Below are 12,872 nucleotides of genomic sequence, written 5' to 3'. Positions count from 1 at the left end.
CCAGTTCTAAGTTTGTCTCCTGACCTGCATACAGATTTCTCAAGAGGAAGGTCAGGTGGTCTAGTATTGCCATCTCTTTCAGAATTTTCCACAATTTACTGTGATCCACACAGTCAAAGGCTTTGGCATAGCATATGAGATGAGGGAAATTTTGTGGTAGTTTGCTATCAAAGCAGTGCTCATAATTCTCCAAGTAGGGCTTCAATACTATGAGAACCAAGAACATTTAGATGTGTAAACTAGATTTAGAAAAGGCAGAGGAACCAGAGATCAAATTTCCAATCACCTTTGGATCATCAATAAAGAGTTCCAGAAAAACTTCTACTTCTGCTTCATGCCTATGCTAAAGACTTTGACTGTGTGGATCACTACAAAGTGGAAAATTCTTCAATAGATGAACTGAGGCACCTTACCTGCCTCCTGAGAAATCTGTATGTAGATTATGAAGCAAGAGTTATAACCGGACATGGAACACACACTGGTTCCAAATTAGGAAATGAGTATGTACAGGCTGTATATTGTTTCCTTGCTTATTTAGCTTATATACAGAGTACATCGTGTGAAGTGCCTGGCTGGCTGGAGCATAAGCTGGAAACAATATTGCCAGGATAAATATCAATTATCTCAGATAAGCAGATGATACCACCCTCATGGAAGAAAGTAAAGAGGAGCTAAAGAGCCTCTTGGTGAAAGTGAAAGAGGAGAGTGAAAGAGCTGGCTTAAAACTCAACATTCAAAAAATGAAGATCATGGCATCTGGTTCTACCACTTCATGGTAAATAGATGGGGAAACAAGGGATACCATGACAGACTTTATTTTGGGGGGCTCCAAAATCACTGCAGATGATGACTGCAGGCATGATATTAAAAGACACTTGCTCTTTGGAAGAAAAGCTATGACCAACCTAGAGAGCATATTAAAAAGCAGAGACATTATCTTGCTGACAAAGGTTTTCTATAGTAAATAGATGGGGAAACAGTGACAGACTTTATTTTCTTGGACTCCAAAATCACTGCAGATGAAATTAAAAAATGCTTGCTCCTTGGAAATAAAGCTGTAACAAACCCAAACAGTGTGTTTAAATGCAGAAACATGACTTTGCTAACAAAGATCCATATAGTGAAAGCTGTGGTGTTTCCAGTAGTCATGTATGGATGTGAGAGTTGCATAATAAAGAATCCTGAACACAAAAGGATTGATGCATTTGAGCTGTGGTGTTGGAGAAGACTCTTGAGAACCATTCGGACAGCAAAAAGTTTAAACTAGTCAATCCTAAAGGAAATCAATCCTGACTATTCGTTGGAAGGACTGATGCTTAAGTGAAGCTCCAATACTTTGGCCACCTGATGAAAAGAGTGGAATCATTAGAAAAGACCCTGATGCTGAGAAAGATTGAAGGCAGAAGGAGAAGGGGTCAACAGAGACTGAAATGTTTAGATGGCATCACTGACTCAAGAGACATGAGTTTGGGCAAGCTCCAGGAGTTGATGAAGGTCAGGGAAGCCTGCTATGCTGTAGTCCATGAGGTCACATAGAGTTGGATATGACTGAGTGACTGAACAATAAAGTGTATATATACACATATGTGAACACAAAGTCACATTCTATACATTATTAAGAAATACTCATATTTTCTGTTTTTAATTTCAAACTTGCTTGCTTTTTAAAATGAGGAAAGCATTTTTTTTCCTGTCATGTTTTATCTATTTTACCAAAAATAATGATTTTCTGTGTTTCAGGTTTATCACACTCCTTACATTTATGAGATTATCAACTGTATTTTAAATGGTAATATAATTGGTACTTAGAAAGGTCTGCTATTGTAAAATAGGGAACCACAGTTTCTACAGTGCACGTTGAATTACTATCAACCTTCTGCTTCTCAATTTTATTTCCTTCCCAAGTTCTTTGCTTCTGAATCCACTCCAATTCTACCAAGGTTCTAGTTTCTGACTCCAAACTTAACCAAGGAGATTGAGATTTTAATATCTCATTCTCGGTTCTTTCCCCACAGAGACAGTCTTTAATACTCTCACATAAAATTGTATATGATATCAGTAACCCATATGGCAACATGAAATGAAAGCACTTTTCACCCTTAAAGGATTTGTCAGATAATAAAAATTACGATTTTTTTTATCAAGGGAAGCCACCCCACTATCCTAGAGAGTCTTTACCACAATTAATATGCTTCAGTTAATTCTTGTCTCCTTTCCATGCAACCTCCTTCAAAAGGACTTACGCCCTCACTGCTGTTTTCAATGGCCCTGACCTCACAACAGGCCACTGTCCTCCCATGCCAGAGACTCCTGGACACTCCGAGGCAAGTCTAGGTCAGTCTCTTGTGGGGTCACTGCTCCTTTCTCCTGGGTCCTGGTGTGCACAAGGTTTCTTTATGCCCTCCAAGTGTCTGTTTCCCCAGTCCTGTGGAAGTGCCATAGTCATGCCCCACTGGCCTCCAAAGTCAAATTCCCTGGGAGTTCTCAGTCCCTTTGCCAAATTCCCAGGTTGGGAAATCTGTTGTGGGTCCTAGAACTTTCTTAGCAGTGTGAGAATTTCTTCGGTATAATTGTCCTACAGTTTGGGGGTCGCCTGCTCAGTGGCTCTGTAGTGGGGCTAATGGCAACCTCCTCCAAGAAGACTCATGCCACACACTGTGTGTGCCAGATCTGCTGAAGCCAGGGTGCCTGTCCCCAAGGCAGGCCACTGCTGACCCGTGCTCCACAGGAGACACTCAAACACTCAAAGGCAGGTCTGGTTCAGTCTCTGTGAGGTCTCTGATAGCTAGATGCATATGAATGAAATGATTTCAGCAAGCTCAGAGGTTTACAACTTCCATTACATAGATGATCTCTAAATCTTTTCATGTGAGAAATTTAGCTTTAAACAGTAGCCTTTTAATATTCAGATCACCTGTCCCTCTTTGCAAACTTATTATATAGCCTAGCTTCTCTCTTACCTCCTTGAAGTCAGCTTTCTCCATGGTTGCCAAAGATGCTGCCTCTTGGCTCAAGTCCTGATGCTGCTGCTAAGTCATTTCAGTTGTGTCTGACTCTATAAGACCCCGTAGACAGTAGCCCACCAGGCTCCCCGTCCTTGGGATTTTCCAGGCAAGAACACTGGAGTGGGTTGCCATTTCCTTCTCCAATGCATGAAAGTGAAAAGTGAAAGTGAAGTCGCTCAGTCATGTCTGACTCTAAGGAACACCATGGATTGCAGCCTACCAGGCTCCTTTGTCCATGGGATCCTTCAGGCAAGAGTACTGGAGTAGGGTGCCATTGCCTTCTCCATCCTGATATTCCCACCAAATAAAACCTAACTCTCAGCTTTCAGGTTGTGCATATTTTTTCCAGTAACACTGGAAAAGGAGGTACAATTTCAAAATGCATGTGTAATCAAGTACTTTGGGTTTCCGTGGTAGCTCAGCTAGTAAAGAAACTGCCTGAATGCAGGAGACCTGGGTTCGATCCCTGGGTTGAGAAGATCCCCTGGAGAAGGGAAGGGCTACCCACTCCAGTATTCGGACTTGTAGAATTCCATGGACTGTACAGTCCTTGTGGTTCAAAGATTCAGACACTACTGAGTGACTTTCACTTTCAGTCTTTGCAGTCAGTTCCATATTTTTATAAAATCGTCTTAGTTTTGCAAATTTTGCTTTGTGTTCAGAAAATTATATGAATATAAATTAAGAAGGGGATTTTAGTATTATGACCAGCAACAAAAGAATGCCTAGACTCATCCATCAACCAGACTTCATCCCAGTGTGCTGTGTGCTATGTCACTTCAATAGTGTCCAACTTTTTGCTGCTCTGTGGACTGTAGCCTAATGGGCTCCTCTGTCCATGGGATTCTCCACTCAAAAGTACTGGAGTGGGTTGCCATGCCCTCCTCCAGGAGATCTCCCTGACCCAGAGATTGAACCTATGTCTCTTATGTCACCTGCATTGGCAGGTGGGTTCTTTACAACTAGTGCCACCTGGGAAACCCATTTATTCCAATGGTTTCTAATACAATGTGAAGCCTGCAAGCAGCACCAGAGGGAGTCCTGCTCTCATTCCAAGAAGTCCTGCACTGGTTACTCAGTGCAGAGTTTGGTAAAAGGCTGAGTCAACAAGCTCTGATTCCAGGTTCAAAATGATTTTCAACTCTGCCTCTGCTCATATTCCCTTTTTCCAATTGAGTACCATGTAAAGTGGGGAATAGCATACTTGGTGTGTCACCTAAGACAGATGGCATGAGTCCTTTTAAAATGTAAAATGGAGATTAGAGACCAAAAGTCCGTCTAAAGATGGTTAGTTCCTCTCTGGTTTTAAGTGGGAAGAGGCAAGAGAAATTTAGCCATAGGTTCCTGAATTTACTTACTGCCTCTTCACTTGCCCATTCATTTCCTAATTTATTCATTTGACCATGCAGTCTCAGTTGCAGCATGCAGGACTTTTTTTTTTTTTTAGGTTGTGACATGCAGGGCTTTTAGTTGCAGCATGTGAACTCTTTAGTTGCTGCAGCATGTGAGATCTAACTCTCTTACCACAGATCAAGCCCAAGCCCTCTGCTTTGGGAGTATGGAGTCTTAGCCACTGGTCTACCTCACCTGCCCAGTCAGAATGTGACTCAATCAATGTAATTGCTTCTGAATAATCAGATCAACAATTCTGACTTTCTCAGCTAGGACTGAACATGTATAAACTTGGGGAAAAAGTTGCAGAGTCAGGTCTATCCTAGAAAAAAATAAATAAGCCCCTTTCTTTAAAATCTTCTTTAAAATTGTAAGATCACTCTGAGTTTTCTCAATTTTTTTTGTGTTTTTTTTTGTTTTTTTTTAAACTACAGGCTAGGTTCTTTCTTGTTCTGAATTCTTTCCAAACCGCCTACACAGAGTGTTATTTTAGAACTGGTCTTGCATGTACTTCATAGCAATTTGTCCTTAAAATATATATATATTCCAGTAATTTCAGATTCTCTGGGATTTTACTCTATTGATTTGGTTGCATTATCAGGCTTTAGTTAGATTTATGATGTTTTACAGATTGTTTTAGATATTTATAGATGTTTATGATGTTTTATAGATGTAAATTATATCACCTGAGAGAACAACCTGATAATTTTCACATTTTCTCTAATAATGAGAAACTGACTATAATATGGCTGATCATTCCTGTGGCTATGTGAATAATAACATTTTTATTTCTGTCATTCCTGTGGGTTTTTTTTTAATATCTGTTAGGTAGTTAGGATAGGAAAAAGGAGTCCAGAATGGTGGTGGCTAAAAGATAAGGAAGGGAAAAGCCTGCGAAAATAGAACAAAGGAAGGTCCGAGGACTGGAGTGAGGACCTCAGGTGAAAGAAGCAGCACTTCCGGCTAGCCCAATTTACACAGGGCAGGCCCAGGGGAAGGAGAAAGAAACATGCAAAAAGAGGAGCCAAAATTGGGCTGGGGGCCTCTCTTCCCTTTGTGTCTTTTGGGTCAGCATGCTGTCATGCCTCGAGGATGTATTTTCCTTTACTTGCTAAATAAAACTGACATGTACATGGAGCTGCAGCTGGTTTATCTGAGGGCTGTAATACTGATCCATTCATCGCTTCAAATTTTTGTTGTGATGAGACAGAACCAAGGGAATTACAAACTCCCCTGATTTTTCTATATCAAAACTACTGACTAGGCCCTCAGTGACGAAACATATTAGATGCAAGTCACTGATTTCTGTCTACGATATTCAAGAAAACTGGTTTTCCCACTACTATATAATAAAAAATCAGTTATATTGCCTCTCTAAGAAGAATAAATTTTATTCATACACTCGCATCAATGGTGACAGTATTATTCAGTACACAATATAGAAAGATATAAATTGCCTGAGAAATATCTTATAGGTAGGAAACATAAGCAAGTGACTACATATAGACTCCCCCCAAAAATAACAATTATAGTAAAAATAAATGAATAAATAAACTGGCTTAGAGAATACTTAAATCAAAAAAGTAAACTGTTAATATAAATATTGACATTAAATTTGCTGCCAGTGAGTGCTCTAAAGGAAATGAAAAGCATGTGATTGGAAAATGGAGGAAAGGTAAACCTTTTATCAGAAAGCTTAAAGTATTTATCAGAAAGCTTAAAGAAATTGTGTCCTATGCCTACATGAAATGAAGGATTTGTAAGTGACAAGCTTGTACATCTAGCTGAGATTTGCAAGAAAAGCTTCAAGATACTGACTGGTTTCTTCTGCTGATTATAGTAAAATATGACAAGAGAGGCAGTAAAGTGATGAAAGAACTGTTAAAAAGTAACCTGGACTTGATGGCTTGTGAAATTCAGGCTGTCCACATTGCAAAGGAAACTAGTATTAAGAGATTCACTGTAAAACAAAACAAAAATGCTCTGGAGAAAGAGCCAAGTGTGTGATTATCAAATCTTGTGCTAATACTTCAGAAAGATCTGGAGAAGGCAATGGCAACTCCCTCCAGTACTCTTGCTTGGAAAATCCCATGGATGGAGGAGCCTGGTAGGCTGCATGCAGTCCATGGGGTCGGAAGAGTCAGGCAAGACTGAGCGACTTCACTTTCACTTTTCACTTTCATACAGTGAAGAAGGAAATGGCAACCCACTCCAGTGTTCTTGCCTGGAGAATCCCAGGGGCAGGGGAGCCTGGTGGGTTGCCGTCTATGGGGTCGCACAGAGTAGGACATGACTGAAGCGATTTAACAGCAGCAGCAGCAGCAGAAAGATCAAAAGATCAAGGTACACAGTCACACAAAAGACTCTTTGGAGACACTGAAGGTGTGAATCATTCAAACCAGAGGGAGTGGTGGAAGTTCCACTTTATCCCCATTTCGTCCTTTGAAACACAATGTCTATAGTGTTATGCTAGATCTGTCGTCGTTATATTTGGGGAGCAGATAACTTGTTCCTTAGACTCAAAGGAGAGGGATTATGCTCCATAATGGATCATATCCAGAGCTTCTCCAATGCCTAATTGAGTTGATATAAAGGATGAGATTTAGGATCTTGAGATCATGTTGTAATGTGTGGAGATGTTTAGAAACCTAAGGATGAGGTGAATATATTTTGCGTGTGTGAGGAACATGAAACTCTGGGGACCAGAGGATAGACTGTGGTTAGCAGAATAAAGACCAACAAAGACATCTAACCCCTAATCCCCAGACACTGAAATGCCAGCACATGTGGTGAGTTTTAGTGAACTTTGCAGATGTTATTATAATTAAAAACTTTGAGGTGAAGAGAATATCTTGCATTATCCGGGTCTAGCCCATCTGATCACATCCAAATTTTCTTAAAAGCAGAGAATTTTACCTAGGTCCAGATAACCAGAAACATAGCAAGATAAGAAGAAATCAATCTGCTGATGCTGAATTTGGAATGGAGGAAGGGGTTGGAAAGCAGAAACTAGGGGAGAAATGCACCAGGGAATGCAGGCAGCCTCCTGAAGCTGAGAAAGAAAAAGAAACAGATTCTTCCCCTACGCCTCCAGAAAGACATGCTTAGCTGTTCCAGCACCTGAAGTTTAGTTCATCAGACTTCTGATCTAAGAAGTAAATTTATAAAGTTTAAAGTTCTGAGTGTGTAGTAAGTGGTTACACCAGCAATTTTTAAAAAGAACTAATAAACTAATACAAAATTAAATTCTATGATTCTGTCCTTCCCATCATGGATGGAAAATATTTCTTTGTATTAACAGCTTCTACAGAGACAGGGTGATAAGAAACAGAACACCTTAAGACCCAATACTCGTTTTGTAAATGGATCACTGGAATGTTTTTGTTATAGCTCATGGACACAAATACTGAAAGCTAAAATAAAATCAACCTGATAAATAATAATAAAACAAGAAACCATTTGGTTTGCAGCTCAAACAATGACTCCAAACAGGGTTCAGTCCTTGGGTTAGGAAGATTCCCTGGAGGAGGGAATGGCAAGCCACTCCAGTACTCTTGCCTGGAGAATTCCATGGACAGAGGAGCCTGGTGGGCCACAGTCCATGGGGTCACAGAGAGTTGGACATGGCTGAGTAACTAGCACTTTCACTTTCATGCTCTTTCAAGTACTAATTACCTCTCCTCTGGAAATTAGTGTCCAGATTAGCCCCAGATTAATCCTCCAGATTAGCCGCCTTTTGTGGGGTTCTTTCATTTCATATCTACATTCTCACAACCTACCACAAGAAAATTTTCAAAAATGAAGTAAGGAAATATCTCTCCAGGAATTGAAGCTTTCCAAGGCTCTTCACAGCTTACAGAGCAAATGTTTATATAACCACAGTAAATTTCTCCTCATACTCAGAGGAAACTGTGTTCCTTCAGGCTTCCATGATTTTTCACATTGCTCTCTAAATCTAAATTGCCCCCGCATAAATTTTATACTTGAAAAAACACTAGTCAGCACTCATTCTCTGCACAAATATCATTTTGTTAACATCACTTCTTTACTCTCCCAGGGAGACTTGTTCTGAGTTCTAAAGGGACTTACAAGGGGCTTCATAACCAAAATAGTCATAACTAAAACTAATGCCTCCATCATAGGCATGCACTATCCATTTCCCTTTCCTTTTCTAGATTTTCAAATCTATATTTTCCCTTTAATTCCTTCCTCAGTGTCCAGGAAATCAAAGCTTATTTCACTGTTAGAATGAATGTTTTGCTTAGAATCTATATCCAAATCCTTCTTAGCAGAGATTCTCCTCTCATTTCAGGTCAATAGATTATTGATATCATGAAAACAAATTTATCCCATTACATGCTTCTTCCCCTTCCTGCTTCTAATTTGATGGTAATTTCTAGTAAGATTTTTAATATAACATACCTCAATTTAAAAAGTAGGATACAAAATGAAGTCCAGAAGAAGGTAGTTAGAGGATACATTCTTTTGAAGAGTAAGTTTTGAGAAAGTATTGAAGAAGTGAGAGGAATAGAAGGAAGGTTACAAATATTTAGAAAAGGATATGATCATAATTCAGGAGCAATATTCTCAAAGGAAGGTGACTAAAACTATACTAAACTGATTAAAGTTATACTCAAAGGATGCTCATGTTCATATAAAGAGGAAAAAAGGAAGGAATAACTTCAGTCAAAAGAACAAAGGTGAGCTAAATGAAATGGAACTAATAAAATAGATGTAAAAATATGCAGAAAGAAATGCTTAGAATGCTCAAATAAATCAGAATGTATCTGTGTTGACACATGCTGCCTCCTTATCTGCAAATTCCCTACATCCTAGGTAGTTTGCTCTTACCCTAGAGCCAGAGCATTTACAGTGATACTGGGATTTATTGTACAGAGAAGCACAAAATCATCTATGCTTTTCTTTATCTATTTGCTTTCCAAAACCTCTGAACTGGAGATTAGCTTGCAGAGAAATTGCTAAGGCAGACTGTTGGAAATAGTCTTCAGCTGATAGTCATTGTGACCTTACCAAGTGGCAGTTATATTTTAACTACTTAATTGATTCTGTCCCAGACATGAGGGAGAGTTACCTCTGAGGTTAAGGAAGTTTATGAAGAAGGTTTGGATTTTGTTAAGATGTCTAAGAGATCGGCTTTTCTTCTTGTGCTTTCTTTTTATTTCAGCTGTGACTTCTGTGAAAAGGTGCTGGTATAGCCAATTGAATAGACTCACTGGATCAATTTCAAGACAATTTTGGAAGAACTTGCTCAGAGGGATCATGAAGTGACTGTGCTAGCATCTTCAGCTTCCATCCTGGTGGATCCCAGTAAACCCTCTGCCCTTAAATTTGTGTCTTATCCTATATTCTTCACTAAGAATGAGCCTGATTTGTATTTTATGAAATAGATCAAGATATCAGTTCAGTTCAGTCACTCAGTAGTGTCTGACTCTTAGCAACCCCATGAATCACAGCACACCAGGCCTCTCTGTCCATCACCAAATCCTGGAGTTCACTCAGACTCACGTCCGTCAAGTCAGTGATGCCATTCAGCCATCTCATCCTCGGTCATCCCCTTCTCCTCCTGCTCCCAATCCCTCCCAGCATCAGAGTCTCTTCCAATGAATCAACTCTTCGCATGAGGTGGCCAAAGTACTGGAGTTTCAGCTTTAGCGTCATTCCTTCCGAAGAAATCCCAGGGCTGATCTCCTTCAGAATGGACTGGTTGGATCTCCTTGTAGTCCAAGGGACTCTCAAGAGTCTTCTCCAACACCACAGTTCAAAAGCATCAATTCTTTGGTGCTCAGCCTTCTTCACAGTTCAAATCTCACATCCATACATGACCATAGGAAAAACATAACTTTTCTTCCAAGGAGTAAGTGTCTTTTAATTTCATGGTTGCAATCATCGTCTGCAGTGATTTTGGAGCCCCCCAAAATAAAGTTTGACACTGTTTCCACTGTTTCCCCATCTATTTCCCATCAAGTGATGGGACCGGATGCCACGATCTTCGTTTTCTGAATGTTGAGCTTTAAGCCAACTTTTTCGCTGTCCTCTTTCACTCTCATCAAGAGGCTTTTTAGTTCCTCTTCACTTTCTGCCATAAATATGGTGTCATCTGCATATCTGAGGTTACTGATATTTCTCCCAGCAATCTTGATTCCAGCTTGTGTTTCTTCCAGTCCCGCGTTTCTCATGATGTACTCTGCATAGAAGTTAAATAAGCAGGGTGACAATATACAGCCTTGATGTACTCCTTTTCCTATTTGGAACAAGTCTGTTGTTCCATGTCCTGTTCTAACTGTTGCTTCCTGACCTGCATACAGATTTCTCAAGAGGCAGGTCAGGTGGTCTGGTATTCCCATCTCTTGAAGAATTTTTCACACTTTATTGTGATCCACACAGTCAATAGCTTTGGCATAGTCAATAAAGCAGAAATAGATGTTTTTCTGGAACTCTCTTGCTTTTTCCATGATCCAGCGGATGTTGGCAATTTGATCTCTGGTTCCTTTGCCTTTTATAAAACCAGCTTGAACATCAGGAAGTTTACGGTTCACATATTGCTGAAGCCTATCTTGGAGAATTTTGAGCATTACTTTACTAGCATGTGAGATGAGTGCAATTGTGTGGTAGTTTGCGCATTCTTTGGCATTGCCTTTCCTTGGGATTGGAATGGAAACTGACCTTTTCCAGTCCTGTGGCCACTACTGAGTTTTCCAAATTAGCTGGCATATTAAGTGAAGCCCTTTCACAGCATCATCTTTCAGGATTTGAAACAGCTCAACTGGTATTCCATCACCTCCACTAGCTTTGCTTGTAGTGATGCTTTCTAAGGCCCACTTGACTTCACATTCCAGGATGTCTGGCTCTAGATGAGTGATCACACCATCATGATTATCTGGATCGTGAAGATCCTTTTTGTACAGTTTTTCTGTGTATTCTTGCCACCTCTTCTTAATATCTTCTGCTTCTGTTAGGTCCATACCATTTCTGTCCTTTATCGAGCCCATCTTTGCATCAAATGTTCCCTTGGTATCTCTAATTTTCTTGAAGAGATCTCTAGTCTTTCCCATTCTGTTCTTTTTCTCTATTTCTTTGCATTGATCACTGAAGAAGGCTTTCTTATCTCTTCTTGCTGTTCTTTGGATCTCTGCATTCAGATGCTTATATCTTTCCTTTTCTCCTTTGCTTTTTGCTTCTCTTCTTTTCACAGCTATTTGTAAGGCCTCCCCAGACAGCCATTTTGCTTTTTTGCATTTCTTTTCCATGGGGATGGTCTTGATCCCTGTCTCCTGTACAATGTCACGAACCTCATTCCATAGTTCATCAGGCACTCTATCTATCAGATCTAGGCCCTTAAATCCATTTCTCACTTCCACTGTATAATCATAAGGGATTTGATTTAGGTCATACCTGAATGGTCTAGTGGTTTTCCCTACTTTCCTCAGTTTAAGTCTGAATTTGGTAATAAGGGTATGGGCATATGAATTACCAAAGAGTACACTAAGGGAATGTGATTCAAAGATGCAAAAAAAAAAAAAAAAATCACAAATATTCTGATACTGTTGAGAAGCTCTGTGTGGATGGAGTTTTAAACTAAAAACTTATGAAAAAACTGATAGAAGCCAGATTTGATGTTGTTCGTAGAGTTGCAATTTCTCCTTGTGTTGAGCTGCTGGTTAAACTGTTTACCCTACCTTTGGTTTACAGTCTTCAATTTTCCACAGGCAATACATATGAAAAACTCTGTGGCGGGCTTTTATTTCCTCCTTTCTACATACCTATTATAATATCTGAACTAAGTGACAAAATGGCATTTATGGAGAAAGTGACAAATATGGTGTATGACTTTTATTTTAACTTTGCATGAGAGTTTTAACAATAAGTGGGATAAATTTTACAGTGAAGTATAGGTAAGTCTGGTTTATTACATTTTCCCTCCAGTAGATGAAAAGAAATCTTACTTTCTTTGCATGGGTTAGAGTGGTATAATTTGTATTTTCTTATGTTTAGTGTCAAAATGGAAATATAACAGCTTCTTAGTCAAAAGGTATCAACTATTCAGGAGAGTGTGCAAAGTAATCTAGAACTCTGTGACACTGGAGATGTTCGTCTGTTTGACAATAATAATCCAATATGTGAATATTCTTGAGGCTTATTTATTCTGAAAGCTACATATGCACTGTGCTTTTCATAAATCATAATGTCTGTTATTTATTGCTGTAAAATAAGCTATCCTGAAACTCACAGTTTAAAAAAGAAACCATGCTGTTTGCACATGATCCTATGAATCAGAAATTTGGGCTGGGCTTGGGAAAATGTCTCTTCAGTGGGTTTTGCCTGGGCTTAATCTTTATGCTTCTGTTAGTTACCAGGCTTGGCAGAAGTGGAATGGTCCAAGAAAGTGTCACTCAACTGGTTGGGGTTTGGCAGATTATCAGGATACTTTGATTGTCTCCTCCAGGTGACCTCTCC

This window comes from Capra hircus, chromosome 6 (assembly GCF_001704415.2).
Source record: "Capra hircus breed San Clemente chromosome 6, ASM170441v1, whole genome shotgun sequence".
NCBI classification, from domain to species: domain Eukaryota; kingdom Metazoa; phylum Chordata; class Mammalia; order Artiodactyla; family Bovidae; genus Capra; species Capra hircus.
The sequence above is the reverse complement of the archived record's forward strand: the minus strand, read 5'-3'. Positions refer to the sequence as shown.